The sequence below is a fragment of the Falco punctatus genome (assembly GCF_963210335.1).
Source record: "Falco punctatus genome assembly, chromosome: 2".
Classification (NCBI taxonomy): Eukaryota; Metazoa; Chordata; class Aves; order Falconiformes; family Falconidae; genus Falco; species Falco punctatus.
The window spans coordinates 114702466-114718145 of record NC_137581.1 but is presented as its reverse complement, the minus strand read 5'-3'; the positions used below and the strand labels follow the sequence as shown (position 1 = coordinate 114718145).

Genomic DNA, 15680 nt, shown 5'->3' with positions numbered 1-15680 from the left:
AATTAATCTTGCTTTCTATATATGTTTGTATCTGCTCAAAATAATTTTCTGTACAGATCAAGCTCTTTCATTAACTGGCTACATTGTATTGTCTTCCCAACCATTAACATCATTTCAGTTTCTGTGATCTGCAGTAGCAAGCATTTTGCCTATAGATACAGAACTACTTTTGAATAGCACAATATCATGGAAAAAGTCCAAACTAAAAATGAAGTGTTTTTTCAATGTTCTCCAATAACATTTGGAAATACCAACAATCTTTTTTTTTCTTTTACTAAACTCTGCAGCTATTTAATTTACCCTAAATTTAATCCAGTATCCTTCCACCAGCCCTAATTTTATCTTTACTTCATTTAACCTGCCCTGCCTGTTCAATTGAATTGCAACACATTTTATTAACAAAATATTGCTTAAGCAATAACTTAAGCACATTTGATTCTCCTGTGAAAGGTGATAAGATTTCTTGTGGATTTAACTCTGGGCAATACTGGACACACCTTCTTAGCTGACACAGTCAGATTTATCTTTTTCAAGCCATCAGCAAGTTCTGTAATTATCATATGTTTATTTTTCTTTATCTAGAAAATTAGAGATATGATGTTGAAAGTTAGGGAAATTAAAATACCCAACCCCTATCTAACAGACACAGAAGTACTCCAGGTCTCCCAGCAGTGGGTTTCTTCCCAAGACAAACAAACAAGAATGAAAACATACCCAACACTATGTCTGCTGAGACTGTTAACACCCAAGCACACTGGGATAATAATTCTGTGATGTGGGCATCTGCCTCCTCAGAAGTTCCCTCAGATTCTAACTAACTTAATTTGGGCTAAGAAATAATTCTCAGATTTCCAGGAGGAGGTTACCAAAGGACAGCTAATTCCCATTGTTTTTTTTCCATTTGGAGTCAAACAGCTATCTATCTGCCTGTGACTTAAAAAAAATAAAACAACCTTTTCCGAACCATGCATAAAACACTAACAGTGTTAGATGTAATTTGGTGACCTAGATCAAAGGCTTTCAATCCTATTGCCCATCTCATTCAACATTGTTTATAGTTTAATCCTTTCCTGTTCAGCAAACTTACAGAAGATCCTTTGTAGCCTGACCCAGGGAGAGTCAGATAGGGCTTCCAGCAGGTCCGGTGCATTCCCATAGTGAAGGCTCTGGAGAAGGTAAACACAAGCTGTAGTTAATAAGACCTTTAACAGGTTCCATTAATTTGCACTATCATTTGGGTGGAAAATTGAAAATAAACAATAACTCTAACAAGAACTTATTCCAGGTAGAGATAATACTTGTTCCTGAGCCAGTCTGGTGAAGTTGTCTAGTCTCATCCAGCCTACATATATCAAAGTATCAGCACATCTGATGAAATTACATGTAAGAAAAGATCCACGAGCCTTTGGATCCTCCTCTTTCCCCAGCTAAGCACAAGCCCGACAGTAGCAGCACCAGCAGCAAATCAGATAAGAAGCTAACACTGCAGGCTGCATGGTAAATGTGTTACCACATTTCTGCATGTTCAGCTATCTGCACATTCATCAGTGTTAACTCATTTCCAACCATTTTCCTCAGCTACAAAGGAATAACATGTATATACTGTCTTCTCTGCTAATAGTAATCATCCACATTGTTTCCAGAGACTTTGGGGAAAGCCATATTTTAGACTTTAATATCATCCTTAGCTGAAACTGCTAGCCATTATCCTCACTAAGCAGGAGACATGGAATGGGGAAGGTGAGGATGTTCTGGGTGCTGAGGTTATCCATCAAGAGTTCTGAAGGGGACTTGAGGTTAGCTCATGTCATGCCAATGCATAAATGTGTTGACTTTGTGTACCAACCTCAAGGAAGTCAAAAAAGTCCATTAAAAATAAATAAGTAACAGTTGCTTTGTGTATTTGTTTCCTAGCTGGAAAAGGGAGTGCTTAGAACCTCTGCTCCAGGGATATGGCAAAGACAAACAAGTTGGCTTTGCAGAATAACTGGTCAAGCTGCATGTGGATGTCCCTCCCTCCAGAAGGCCCATCAGCCAAGAGAGGAGTCTTTAACATAGGAAGAGGCAATTAGATGTTGTTTTCATTCAGTTATCAGCACCACTGTTTTATTATTCCTGGCTATAGCAAGAACTTTATCACTAAGCTGCGGTGCTGAAGAGACTGCTGCACGGAGGATTTCCAAAACATGCTTGATGTTCCTTTGACTGCCCCTACTAAAATCAGCTTTAGGGAAAAAAAAAAACAAACAAAAAAACAACCAGTGGCTGGGTGCACCGACATATTCCACCACCTTCATGCCACTGATGGCATAACACTATTACCTTGAGGAGCCTTGCCTAAGCACACTGAAAATCTAAGCACTACCCCTCTGTTCTTGGCTACAGCATACTTCCAGAAACTAATTGTCTAGCACATGCACGCAAAGCCTTCAGGAGGGACTCCTGCAGAGTGAAATGGTGAACACTTCCATTAATGGGTGTGTAATATCAACAAGGGCAACTAGATGTCATCCACAGCAAAAGGGTTTCTTCATACTACAGTTGTTTTCATTTCCTCCTGCATAAGACAGCATTACATGGACCATATTATAATATCATAAATTACCATTAAGAAGAAAGGTTAATCTCCTATGCATTTGTCAGTAATAAATTCTAAAAAGATCTGTCTCTGCAGAAAAATAAAGACAAGATAATACATTTTGTTTGCATTGGGCAAGTCGTGGATAGATCCTTGTGTTTAAACACAGAACATTGTCTCTTTGGTGTCATTAAAATATTTCTTTAGAATAATCACTTCTCTGTAGGCCATAAAAAGTTTGTAATACTTATCTTTCAGGGACAAAACCCAGTACATAAGCTCATTGGAACAGTTTACAAACAACCAAGCAAGCAAAAGAAACATCGGTAAACACACCGCCTAGTATCAAAAAATGAGATGCCTTCTTTCAGTAAGCAAAATAAAACATAGTATCAGGTAATTACAATCTGAAACTACAAACCCCTCCCTGCCACATCATGAAGAAAAGCAAGTTGACAACAGCTATTATAAAAACAAGAGCAGAAAAATGGCAGGGACGAAGAGATGTTTCAGAGGCTTTTTGCAGAAAAATCTGCGGAAAATCTGAGCACATCTAAAGGCCATTTTAAACATATGGAGCTGAAGCACCATAGCACACTAGCACTTAACAATCTGTAAATTAGCTGCAGTGAGAAGAAATGTGATGTGGAACGTGGAGCGTAGGTTTACCTAGCATGTGTTTTTTATTCTCCTAATCAGGGACTGAAACACAAAGCAAAAAACATTCCTAAGAGTCTCCTAAGAGACACTTGTTTCTGATAAACAACCAGCAAATCACAGAAAGCAGATTAACCAGAGCAGTGACTGCGAGAGTGAGAACGCAATACTGCAGCACAAGAATAGCCAGCATTTTGCTTTTCTATGGTAACAGACTCAGTGCATAGCACTTACCATTTCTATCGTGGTGACTTGCAAAAATACTAGTCAGAACTAAGGACACATTAACAGAAATGATGTACCAAGTTTCCAGAATAAGGTATCCATTCACATTTCCTAAGAAGATGAATTTAAGAGGAAAGCAGAGACCGAGCATTATGATTCCAGTTTGCAGACCTCAGAACAGATGAAGTGCTTTACTTAGCACTTCTAGCAGGACCCAGCACTTATCATCCTGCTCTTTATCAAGTCTCTTAGTAGGGGTGGCAAGTGAACATCCATCATTGTCCCAAATAGTCCAAGGTAACAAACTGGGCACGTAAGGATTGCAAAGTACTAAAAGAGAAAAGAATTCAAAAGCCAGCAAAACCCACAGCTCAGCTCAAAATCTGTGCCATAATTTTGCATGGTGCTTACTCAGACAGACTCTCACCCTGGGGCTTTACAACCAGCTTAAATGTAACTATCAGGTGCAATGCACTAACACTTGCTACCCTTGCTTCACCATCAGCACCTGTTCAGCCAGTTCTTAAAGGAACGGCCAGCAGTGTGGGAGGGAGGGCCTGTCCCCTCTCTGTGGTGACACCCAGCAAGACTGGCTTAACCCAACCTTGAAACTGTACCCTTAGTTTCTGCTAGGCAGTATGAAAACCAGCAACAGGATTGAAGTAAGCGCATGATATTTTCCAATGAGTGTTAGTTCTGCTGTTAAAACAAAATCCTGATCCCCTTTATGGGATGTAAGCTTTTTGCGGCTTGAGTACAAATTTCCTGTGAAATTATGGTTCTGGACTTAGTGTTTCTTATGTTTTCTTAACATCTTGCTGTCTGTGAAACTCTCGTGTCATCAAAGGAAGCATTCCTGGCACCTGACAAAGCTTACTGTGAAGGAAAACAAACATCTATAGATGCACAGTCACCATCTACAGTCTGCACATACATACTGTCTGGATCCAGACTGAGCCCAGGAGTTTGGTCTTGGTTCTGGTGCCCTGTGAAGTTTGGCTCACCTCACAACTGCTTTAGCATGTTGAACACACAGTCTTTAGCATGTTTTCCTAAGAAATTCTCTGTTCCAACAGCTCCTCCAGCCACAGATCTGAAGTTACTCCACTACTCCAACCCCTCTAACATTCCCATTAGTAGTAAAGCTAAATCTCAATTTTGTAATCTAAATTCTAAAGCACAATTGGCAAATAACATGATTTCAGAAGCCACTATGAGAAATGCAAAATATTTGGCTTCCAGTTGGCTTCATTGGCAACTGAGTGGTCAACATATCTTAAAATCAGTACTCTAAAACCCATACACAACCAAATCAGTAAGGCATGCTAATGAGAGATTCACATTCTAGAAACCAAATCCAACTTTAGTGGTCTGCCTTTTCTTCTCATTAGAGAACAATCTTTTGTTAAGTTTAAGATAAAGTGCTGTTCATTAAGAAGTAAAGGACAGCTAAACAATGGCCTGAACATAGCTGTTGTGCTGTATGAGGTCTCTTCAGGTGTCTGAGACATCCATTCTCAAATAGGACATGGGACCTATAGAAGGTTTGCAGCTTTCAAGAGCAGCAGCTGGTGGTCTGAAAAGTTGGCACTGAAATGGCATAAGACTGGAGACTAAATCCCACTCATGAAGCTTGTCCAATTTGTTATTGCCTTCATCCATTGTCGATTCATCCAGAGAGGTATTTTAAAACTATAGGGGGGGATGCTGACAAGACCACAGCCCCCCTAAGGAAGGCATATTTTCCAATATGAAACAGCCTCTTAATATCAGACTTGAACAGATAACCCTGTTTGGCACAGGGATCTTTTCTGCTTTTCCTTCAGTTTACAAAACTCAGGTTTCTCTTTGCTCTAGAACTGTGGTGGCTGCACACTTTTGTACAATCAGATAATTCATTTGAAAAAGTGACATGAACAACGAAGAAAAATGACACACTTCCCTGATTGTTTGCATTCCTTATTTCCAGAGCCTCTAAATCGGGGATTCTTTCCCTTTCATTACTCTGCCCCAGACAGAAGAATTATTGAATTAATTTCATCCCTAAATGCCTTTACTTAGGTTCTACACCAGCAATTCTGAAAGTAAAATAATCAGGTTTACTGCCTCTAGTTAAGGAACAAACTGCACCTTGAGACTGATCGCTGGGAAAACAAGCAGCCACATTCTTCCTAGATTTACAATTCTTACAAACTCAGTGGCAGAAAACTTTTCTTTCTGCCAAATCACGTTGATACTCATGTATCAGGCACAGGATACAGCTACCCAATACTTGCATTTATGTCCATCTCCTCCCAGGAAGAGTTTCTAGAGTTTGATTCTTTATATCTGTAGGATATATTTCTTTAAAGATCTTTTAGCATCTTTCACAAGTGAGGCAAGGTCAAGGGGATGACTCCTAAGGCTGAGCAATTCACAGAAAATGGTTTTGCAACAGCATGGTAAATCCCCGAGAAGTAAGCTAGTTTGCCATATGTATGGCCCAAATGCTGTTCTTCAATCCAAAAAGCAATATACACTGCATCAGATATTTTTTTCTTTCTTTCTTTCTTCCTCGGCAGTCTGGCAAATACCACTGTCTCTCAGCAGTGCTTACCAGTTAGATCCTAACTGTTATCTGAAGTTCTTTTGGCTCATTTCCCTCCACAGATTGAAACAAAACAATTCAGCAACCGTGTTTGCTTTTTGCTTGCTGCCACAGTCATGTTTATTAAGGGTTTTCTACAAAAGGGATATCGGAACATGCCCAGTTTGTTATCCAGGAATCAACAGTATCTCCAATAGTAACTAATTTATGAAATGTATTGCATCTCTACAAAGCTCCTTTTCTGTCACCAGTGAACATGAAGAGAAAAAAATTGTTGAATAATGGAAAAAAAATGTGCCTTGCAGCTTTGGCACTGCAAACTTTTTTCATCTTACAGTCAAAACAGAGACAGATTTATTGATTTAAGTCTGAGCTCTATTGGTCATAAAACAGCTTCAGAAGCCATCAGGCACAATACAGTTTGGTTGTTTTCCAGGCTTTTCTTCCCTGTTGATAACTTCCAGAGAAACATATGCTAACATCACAGAGCAGGTGCTCATTTCAAACTGGAAAGCCAATTATAACTACCTGAATTGTATTCTTAAGTAAATATATATTTAAGTTTTACGTTCTTAAGACTCAGCAGGGGGTACCCATATTTGGGTCCTCTAAGGTTTTACAACCTTCTTTTTCCTAGTGGCTGCCAAAAGAATGTATTTCTAAATCAATAAATATTTGAACAAGTCGTGTTTCCTGTCAATGAATGAAAAAATGCCATTTTTTTCAACATATTTGGATACCTTGCAAGGTAGAGTGGGCAAAGGACTGAGACAGACAAGCAGAGAAATACAGGGAATAATCAACATTTGCAATGAAGCAACAGTTAAAATTAAATAAATTTATGTTGGTGTGTTGCAGAAACAATAGTTTGAAGAGGAAGCATCCAAGTGTACAACAAGAATATTTCCCTGGAGAATTTGCAGGCAATGCTGCTGTTGAATTTCTTCCATTTCTCTTTCACACACTCTTTTGACATTTGGGTATTAACAAAATCTTGAAGGAAAAAGAAGCTAAGTGATGGACAGCAGCAATGAAGGTTGGTTTGACATTTGCTCCATGTGTGAGAACGTTTGCTCCCAGTAGGAACTGCTCCTTCCTGTAATCTCAATAAAAATGCCTTAAATCAAGGCAGACGTAACCAGGATGGAAGTGGGAGGAAAAAAAAAAAGGTTTGTTCTGTCTGCTGAAAACTTCTGTGTGCTGGTAAGTCACTCCCCTAGTCACTAGACCCTCAAGCCAGTCTGTCATCCCACAAGATGACAAAAATGGTGATACTGCTGGTTGCACTTTTCAGGAGGAAGAGTCCACCTCTCCTGTCCAAGTGTCTCACAGTGTCTATTGAAAAATATGGTGATGCAGGTATTCAGCAGGACTGTTACCTTTCTGTGACTGACAGGTGAGGCCAACGGGAACTTGCATTAAATCAAGTCCCATTTCTGAGACCTTGCCCAAGCTCTAGCTCTCCTGTTCATTATTTCCCTGTTAATGTAAAGATAATGCCATACAAATGGCTGTGAGCAACAAAACGGGTATCCTGGCTATGCCACGTTCCATCTGTAAAAGATAAAGTATAGCTGAGATCACAAACCAAATGGAGCACCTTCACTGCACGATCACCCCTGCTGTGATGCCTTCAACGCAGAAATGTTGACCCAGTAATTGCCTTTAAGTGCAGGAAAAGCTACAGGGAATAACGGAATGTGTGTACATGGTTTCCCTAAGAGCATCAGGTCTCTGCCTTGTCACAACAGGAGAGACAGACAGAAGTCCACAGAAAGAGCGAGCGGGGCACCAGCTTTTCAAAGCCAGGACAAACACAAAGATGTATCTTTTCGTAGTTGCATAAGGATGTCCCAAGATCAATGGAAGTTTTTACAGGCTATCAGCAGGCAGGTGCTTATTTGCATTTAATGCTATGACAGATACTCACAAGGATGAACAGCAGTACAATCACTCACAAATGTGTATGTATAAAATGAGGATATTATAGGCACAGAGGAAAGGACAGAAATACAGATAAAAAAGCACACAGAAAAATCTGCAGCCACAGATAGCTCCTTCTTCCAGCTCTGCCTCCTCAGCAGTGTATGCTGATGTGGCACCCAAGGGAGATTAACTCGACCTTTCTCCCCCTTTCATTTCTGAGAGGAAAAAAACAGATTTGGTCACTGTTTCCCAAATATTTTCCTCATTCTGGAAATATTTTGGCCAAAACCTGGGTATCCTTTTTTTTTTTTTTTTTTTTTTTTTTTTTTACCCCCGAAGTGCCTTCAGGCAGCGCTTTCCCTTTCGAGGCCAGCAGGCGGGCGGCCGGGACCGCGTCCCGCCACGGCCGCGGCGGCCCTTCCCGCCGGCGCCGGGGCGGCGGTTGCGAGGTACGTGCCGCTCCCGCCGAGCGGCCGCAAGATGGCAGCGACAGCCGCCCCGCGGCGACAGCGCACAGGTGCGGGACCCCGGCGGCCCGCGACGCGCCCAGCCCCGGCCAGCGGCCCAAGGGCTCCGGGCTTGCGGGAGGGGGCCACGGCCCGGCGGCCGCGCAGCCACCGTTCCCCTCCCGCCGCTCCGGCGGGGAAGGTCGTGGGGGGCGAGAAGGGCTGGGGAGGGGGGAAGGAGAGAAAATGGCCTCCGCGGGTGGCGGCGAGGCAGAGGCAGGGCGTGCTGGAGGAGGAGCGCGGCTCTCCAGCAGACCTGAGGGAGAGGGTCTTCACCTGGAGGACAGTGTGAGGAAAGGCAGCAGGCGGTCAGAGGTGGGAATTCTCACAAAGTATAAGCTGATAAAAAGAGAAGGGGACAACAGCGGGGGGGGGGAATAAAATAAAATATGTTGTGGGGCTAGTCAGATGTGCTGTTTGGCCGAGAGGAGCTCAGTTTACAAGCCCATGTCCAGCAGTCGGGTTCTTTTACCACAGGTTGTCCAGAGCAGCGTCCCTCACGTTCCTTACGGAGACCCATTTCCAGCCCCTTAGCACAAAGCTAAGGTAGGCTCCAGGGACTATAATCTAATTTTAGTTTCTTCAGTAGTTCTTGGTCCATCAGATGGTACAAGAGACTATGAGACGTCATTTAAAATTGAAATAAAGGTAGCAGCTTCATAAAATATGAAAAAAAAAAAAAAAAAGCTGTAGGTGAACAGGTGGGTGTAGAGGAATGAAGGCAGGTTAATTAATGTTGATAATATACAGCTGTGGGCTGGCTTCAGGGGCAGGGGGCTGAGGTAGATAAGGTGTAGCTGTGGCTGGTTCTGTTGAGTGGTTGAGCAGCCAAGGAACAGAGAGGAAGAAGAAGCAGAGAGAGAACACGTGCCCTGGGTGAGGAGAGACCAGGAGAAGGCAGCAGAGGGACTGGCATGTCGAGTGTGCTGGTATGAGGTGGTAGAAGACCTTGTCGCAGCTGGCTAGTTTGGGGAGTGCTGCGATAACTGGTGCCCCGTGTGAGGCCTTTCAGATGATGAGGCTGAGTGCAATGAGCAGCGTCAGCGGTGGTGGCTGTGCCGGGGGATGTTTGACATTTTGAACAGTGATGGTGGCGCCCAATATAGCAGAGACAGGCAGGGGTGGCCTGTGATCCAGCTCACGTTGAGATAGGCGGGAAGAGCCTGGGGATCTGGATCAGACACCGGTAAAGGTGAGCCGTTGGAATCAAAGAGAAGGAAGCCTGACTGCCATGGAGTTAAGAGACCGAGGGTGGCGGGCAATAGCGGTGGAATACACAGCCAGACGTGGCAGCCCGCAGTGGTGGCGGGTCCAGAGCGAGTGCAGCTAGACAGCGGTGATGGCTGTGCCAGGGGAAGGGGTGGGAGCGGCGCGGTGCCACGGGTGGTTCCTGCAGCTGTTGCTGCTGCTCTGCCTGGTGGTATTCTTGCTGGTATTTATGTGCTCGTTGAAGGTGTCTCCAGTCGAAGAAGAAATGAGCGACCACGAGGATGTTCAGAAGCTTGTTGGAACACGGAGTAATGTATTAGTGCTGTATGAGACGGTAAAAGACCTTGTTGCAGCCAGCTAGTTTGGAGAGTGCTGCGACAGATGGGCTTTAGTCTGATCAGAAATAAGAACACTAGAAAAAAAGGCGAAGACGTTCGTTCGTAAGAAATGAGCACACTTCACAAATAATTTAGTGTTGGTAATAGCCTAATTATTTTATGTAGATTAAGAATGTTTTAGTTAGTGATAGTATACAGGATTTTCTGCTCAGAAGCAGTGTTCCTGGCTACAGAGACCCAGTCTAAAGCATCAGCACCGGTAACAGCCTGGAGTTTCGCAGCATCATCACGCAGCCTAGGGACACACACCTTGTACTCATCCTGAACGTGCTGCTGCCGCCACTTTTTACTGTCATTCTTGGTACGTTGCTTTGTTCTTTATTTACAAGCACTTGTGTTGGAGATCTTAAGTAAAATATTTTAATCTATTACATGTGAGCGATTTCTCTGAATCATTGTAATTTATGTTGTTTGTGGGGGAACACAGTCCCCAGTGCAGACGCTGGTTCGTGCCGTCAGACTCAAATCTGTTGTATAACCTGACCCAGACGGGGTGTCCTACTATTATATGACCCCTGCCAGCTTACGTAAAGTGACACACCATCTGCACTGACATCTGTGACCTGACGCAGGTGGCATTGCTCTGTAGCACATGTTAAGAAGGGGAAGAGGCTCCTTACAGCCCACATCCTTTTTTGACTTTTAATCTGATCACCTTAGCACAAGGTGTTCCAATAGAATCAGCAGTGTCACTTCATCCATCACCAGTAGCAGCAGGAGCATCAAGATATATATGGAGGAAATAAACACCACAGAATTGCTAATGTGGAAATAATTTGGGGGCCAACGTAGTAGGCATTTTGCCCCCAAACTTCAAAGTTGGCAAGTGCAAAAATTCAGGATGACTTGAAGATAAGGGCTATTTTAAATAGCAGACAGGAGATAACTGTTTTGCTTACCTCCTACTTTGTTAGTCTTGAGTAGTCACATTTAAAAGCTTTTCTAGTAACAAGAGTAAACGAAGTTTTGTTTTACAGGGAGGGTGGGTCTGCCAAGCATTACATTACAGCCTGTACTAGATCCACAGCGTTCAGGAAAATGCCATAGAAAGGAAGGCGATACGCTTACTAGGTGTAGCTGTGGGGGTCAGTCCATAGTGTGTGGACTTGTAGAACACCAAGAGAAAGAGAGGAAAAAAAAAATATGCTTGGGAAATGCAGAGATACCCCAGCACCCTGAATTGGCAGGAGTATGATTAATACTGTGTGGATGGGGGAATGTGCGTGCAAACTCTGGCTGAGACATTTCCAGAAGTATGAGCTAACTGAGACTTGACCTTGAGTCCTAGTCAAAAATCAGGTTAATTTTTAGGGGCACTGGATTTATGCCTCGTTCTGAATAAACACTGAGTTGATTAAAGCCTGTAGCAAAGCATTGGGTTTCACAGGCTCAGGGACTCAACATCTAACACTCACAACAGAATCCTCTCCAATATTTCTGAAGTGGATTTTTTTCTTTCTGTAACAAAGGAGTTTTGTTCGGCATATGGAGGGCAATGTGCAGCTGTTCTCAACACACACCGTTGTGTTACTCACTCGGGATTGATCACTCCTGAAGAGTATGACCCTACCACAGCAGGAGGTATCGCTCAGTCCCGGTGCAGGCAGACTCTCAAACATGCCCAGGCTTCCAGGGTTACAATCAACACCCCACAACTCCCAGCCCCATCAGCTTCCTGCTTCCTGCAAACGCACCCCATCTCTCTGCACCGATGGGTTACTGGGTGTGTGGGTGCCTCCTACCAATGGCAATAGAGAGGGATTTTATTCATAACTTTTTAAAAAATCACACCAAAAAAATATATAGTAAGATCCCTGTTTGGATCATGTGAATCCTATCCCACTGTATCAAGAGAAACAAGAAACTCAGCGCTCTAAAATCATAATTTGTGAAATGTCAGGGAAAAATAAACTGATTCTGATGGTTTCACTGAAAAACTATTTCTCTCTTTTCCACTTTTCACAAGGCTTCTTCCACCTCTTTGCTTTTCAGGCTGCAGATCAAGGCGCTCAGCAATAGAGAAAAGGATGGTGTAAAGGGTACAGAATCCAGAATATCACGATTCAATGCAACAGAGAGACAGGGTCAATTATTAAACCATCTGCTTTCTGCAGCCTGCAGGGTTTTTGTACAGAAAGCTGTTTGAAAAGCTACTTCCCTCCTACAGTATTAAATGAACATACTTACTTTTGTATTTTTTACTGTATTTGTAGTTGAAAGCATCGGGCAAAAATCCACTGCTCGGTGTCTGTAGAGTTTCTGTCCCTTCTGTGTCAATTCCCTGATCCTGCTAGATCTTAATTCCAACCTGTATAAAGCTGGCATAAAAGTGAATAATAGTGCAGATATTACTACTACAGCAAGAGGGAGGTAGGCAGCTATATCACTACTGTTAAATAATTTTCCTTATTAAACACCACATCAGCAGTGGTCTGGTATGAAGCCTTATCTACAGGAGGAAAAGGTAGGATTTAGAAAGATTGTACCCAGTCACCTAGAGTCAGCCTGGAAGTGCAGCTAGGCGAATTAAAGTAAAAAGCAGTTATGAAGCTTAATGCCCACTGGCAATGATTCACACTTTTGTTTACACTTTGGAAATCCTCTTTGCCTTAAATTTTCTCTTGGGGACATGTATTTCCATGTGGTTTTGCAAGACAATTTCTCACTTTCATCTTCTCCTGCCCAGGACGCAGCTAGTCAAGTAAAGGCTGTAACTCAGCAAACCCTCCCAAGCATATAAAAGGATTGGGTAAGGCATTGTTACTGGCTTTGTCATCACTGAAAATAATGCATTTTCATTACACTGGAATATCCTCCTTTTTCTAAGATCTTACACAAGACAAAGGGATGATTTCTACAGTGCTGCAGCTAGGAGAGTTCAAATTCACATGGGAAGTATAGGTCAGGGTGCAACTGCAGTCACACAGAAGTAAAGCTCATGCATCATCTCCAGTGTGGCTTACTCGGTGTCAAAACATCTTTTTTATTATTTAATTTTTTTCTTTTCTAATATGAAGAAAGAGTAGTTATTATCCATGTAAAAACTCCAGAGAAAACCAAGGGATCATCAAAAATCCGTTTTACACTTTCTGGTATGTGTGGGGAGATTTTAAAACACTCTAAAAGGGCCATCCAGTGTTTTGGCCACTGACTTTCTGGCCACTGACTTTCATTTCACAACAGATGTAAGATTCCATTTTCTCCATTTTACATAACCCAATGGATCAGTTAGCAGACTGTAAGGGGAAAGAGAACAAATGCAAACACACCTCATCTAAATAGCTACATGCATATGCCCAGTACAATCAAATATGACAGGCTCAACCCGATTCCTATTTTCTTTAATACTGAATACTAGAGATAAAACACTACAGCTTCCAACATTTACTGGATTAGAAGGTGGCAAGTGATTTTATTCAGGTCCTCAAAGCCCCTTGAATATAAAATAAAAACTTAATAAAAATTAGTATTTTTAATCTAGGAAAATTTCTAAAGACTTTAGTCAAAGAACAGCAGCAGATCAAGATCCTAAGGATGGATATAAACAAAATTACAATCTCGTTCAAAAAAACCCATGTAGTATAAGGCAGAGTCTTTAAATGATAGCACAGCCCTTCACCATCATTTGCAGCCCCAGGAAATTAAAGAGCTAAAATTGAAGTTGACAGGCAGAGCTAGGCATCGTGCTGCCTGCAGCACGTTATTTCCTCAGTGTCATTGCCCACGGACCCACAAAGCCTGGGGTCCCATTCATCTACACATCCACTGCCAGCTTCCAGGCTGACAACCTAAAGCTACTTTGATGCTGCAGCCCCCAAAACGCAGAGATTCGCGAGCAGCCCGTCAGCAAGGCTGGTGACTAGGAGCAGCCTGGCAGCTCGGGCAGAGCTCGGCACAGGCAGAGCAGTGGGAATGAGCTGCCGTCGAGCTCCTTGCCGCTGTGGCCGGGCTGTCACTGCGCCCTTACTGCCGCAGCGTTAGCATCTTACAGAAACACTGTGCAGAAATTGTTGGCCATTCAGAGAATAATCTGAAAAGGGGAAACCGATTTCCCTCTGCCTGCAACATCCTCTTTCTGTCATCGTCGAAGAAAATACTTTGCTGGAGCTCGACTTGGGCAGTTGCTTCCTAACCCATGTCCAAGAACAGCCAGTGTTGACCCGCTCCAGCTGCAGAGATGGGCAGGGAGAGGATGGCAGCTGGCTTAACGCCCAGTGTGGAGCTAAGGCACACTGCTGTCCTGCTGTCACGGCCACGCAGGGTTTACGTGCATGTCCCCAGCACAGAGGACAGTGGTGAACCCAAAAGCAGTGAGGGGAAGGGGAAACAGGCGGCCACCCTCCAACAGACACACTTAAACAGCTCACAGCTGGAGCCAACACACAACATGCACAACCAGCACCTAAAGTAAAATTAATTAAATCTCTGCTTATATCTCATTTTATACCTCCAGCAAGATTAGAAAGAGTTAGAGAAAGGCACTTTTACATTTATTCAAAAACAGAAAATACAATTTCCATCAAAAAGGAGAAGCCTTTTCTGGAGACTGAACTGGGCTGATGGAAGAGACTTGTTCTCAGAAGTATCTGATATGAAGGGGTTTCCACCATGAAATTAAATTTATTGGTAAATAAATACCCATCAAAATAACAACAATTTTTCATAAGTCACTTAGCTCTAGGGATTAAAAAAAAAAAAAAAAAGGAAGATAAGATAAGGTGGTGGTGTTCTGATCAGAAACAATGTCTCCCGAAAGCTAAACTTCTCCTGATGGTTATTCTGAAAAATGGAGGAGTCTGTTTCATTCAGCATTTTTCCTAAATTTAGTCTGGCCTGAAACCAAGACACAATTTCTCCGCTGACTCCACGAGATTTCCTGCCAGTTATTAGCACAGCATACCTAATGAGCTTTGAGAAGTCTGGGACACAGTTCTCTGGAATCCTTCCCACCCCGGCGTCACGCAAACGTCCCAAAACAGCCCTTAAACTTCCACTACAAGCCCTTGGGTCCAGTGGATTTTAAGCAGGTAGAAGCGTGGGTGAAAACTTGGGGATGTTTATACCTTCTCTGTGGGAATCACGCTAATTACAAGTTAGTTAAAAGACCCATTCTACTTTTGAATTTGATGCCATAATTATTTATGTTTGGTTAAGTGGAAACTTTCTGTTATTGTAGCTTTTAATTGGTCATGCAGATGCATGTTACGTTTCTTTGCCAGCCTAGCCCATCTTACCTGGTCTTGCAGGTATGAGTTCCTCTTCTTTTGTCAGTGTTGAAACCTCATTATTTCACACGCTGTTTGGAACTGAGAAAGTACAAGTTTCCTGCATTTCCAGGGAGGACCACTGCACAGCACCGCAGCTCCACCCTTCTGTGCTCGCTTTCCAGAAATCAACGTGAAGCAGTTGAGAAAAGCATCCTATATTTGGGAGGAAGAATTGTGGCTATCTATCTCAGCAGACTAAAGGTACAAGAGAGCATGGTCTTGGCTTCTACTGGGGAGCAAGAAACACATTTGTTATCGCAAGGGTGGAAACTTGAGATGCAATAGGTAGGCACGTACCTTCCTTATGAAGAGTCAATGCAGACCAAC

At 42.8% G+C, this 15680-nt stretch overlaps 1 protein-coding gene across 2 annotated transcripts in view; it reads right to left on the bottom strand.

The window, feature by feature from the left end:
- GABRR3 (gamma-aminobutyric acid type A receptor subunit rho3) overlaps positions 1 to 11561 on the bottom strand; it is a 44799-nt gene extending 33238 nt beyond the window's left edge. Inside the window, exon 1 of one of the 2 annotated variants that reach the window (XM_080374585.1) lies at positions 1088 to 11561. The gene's annotated coding sequence lies outside the window, so the exon portion shown is untranslated. The remainder of the gene's footprint in view (positions 1 to 1087) is intronic. The other variant, XM_080374586.1, reaches the window with a different exon arrangement.
- Between the last annotated feature and the right edge of the window lie 4119 nt (positions 11562 to 15680).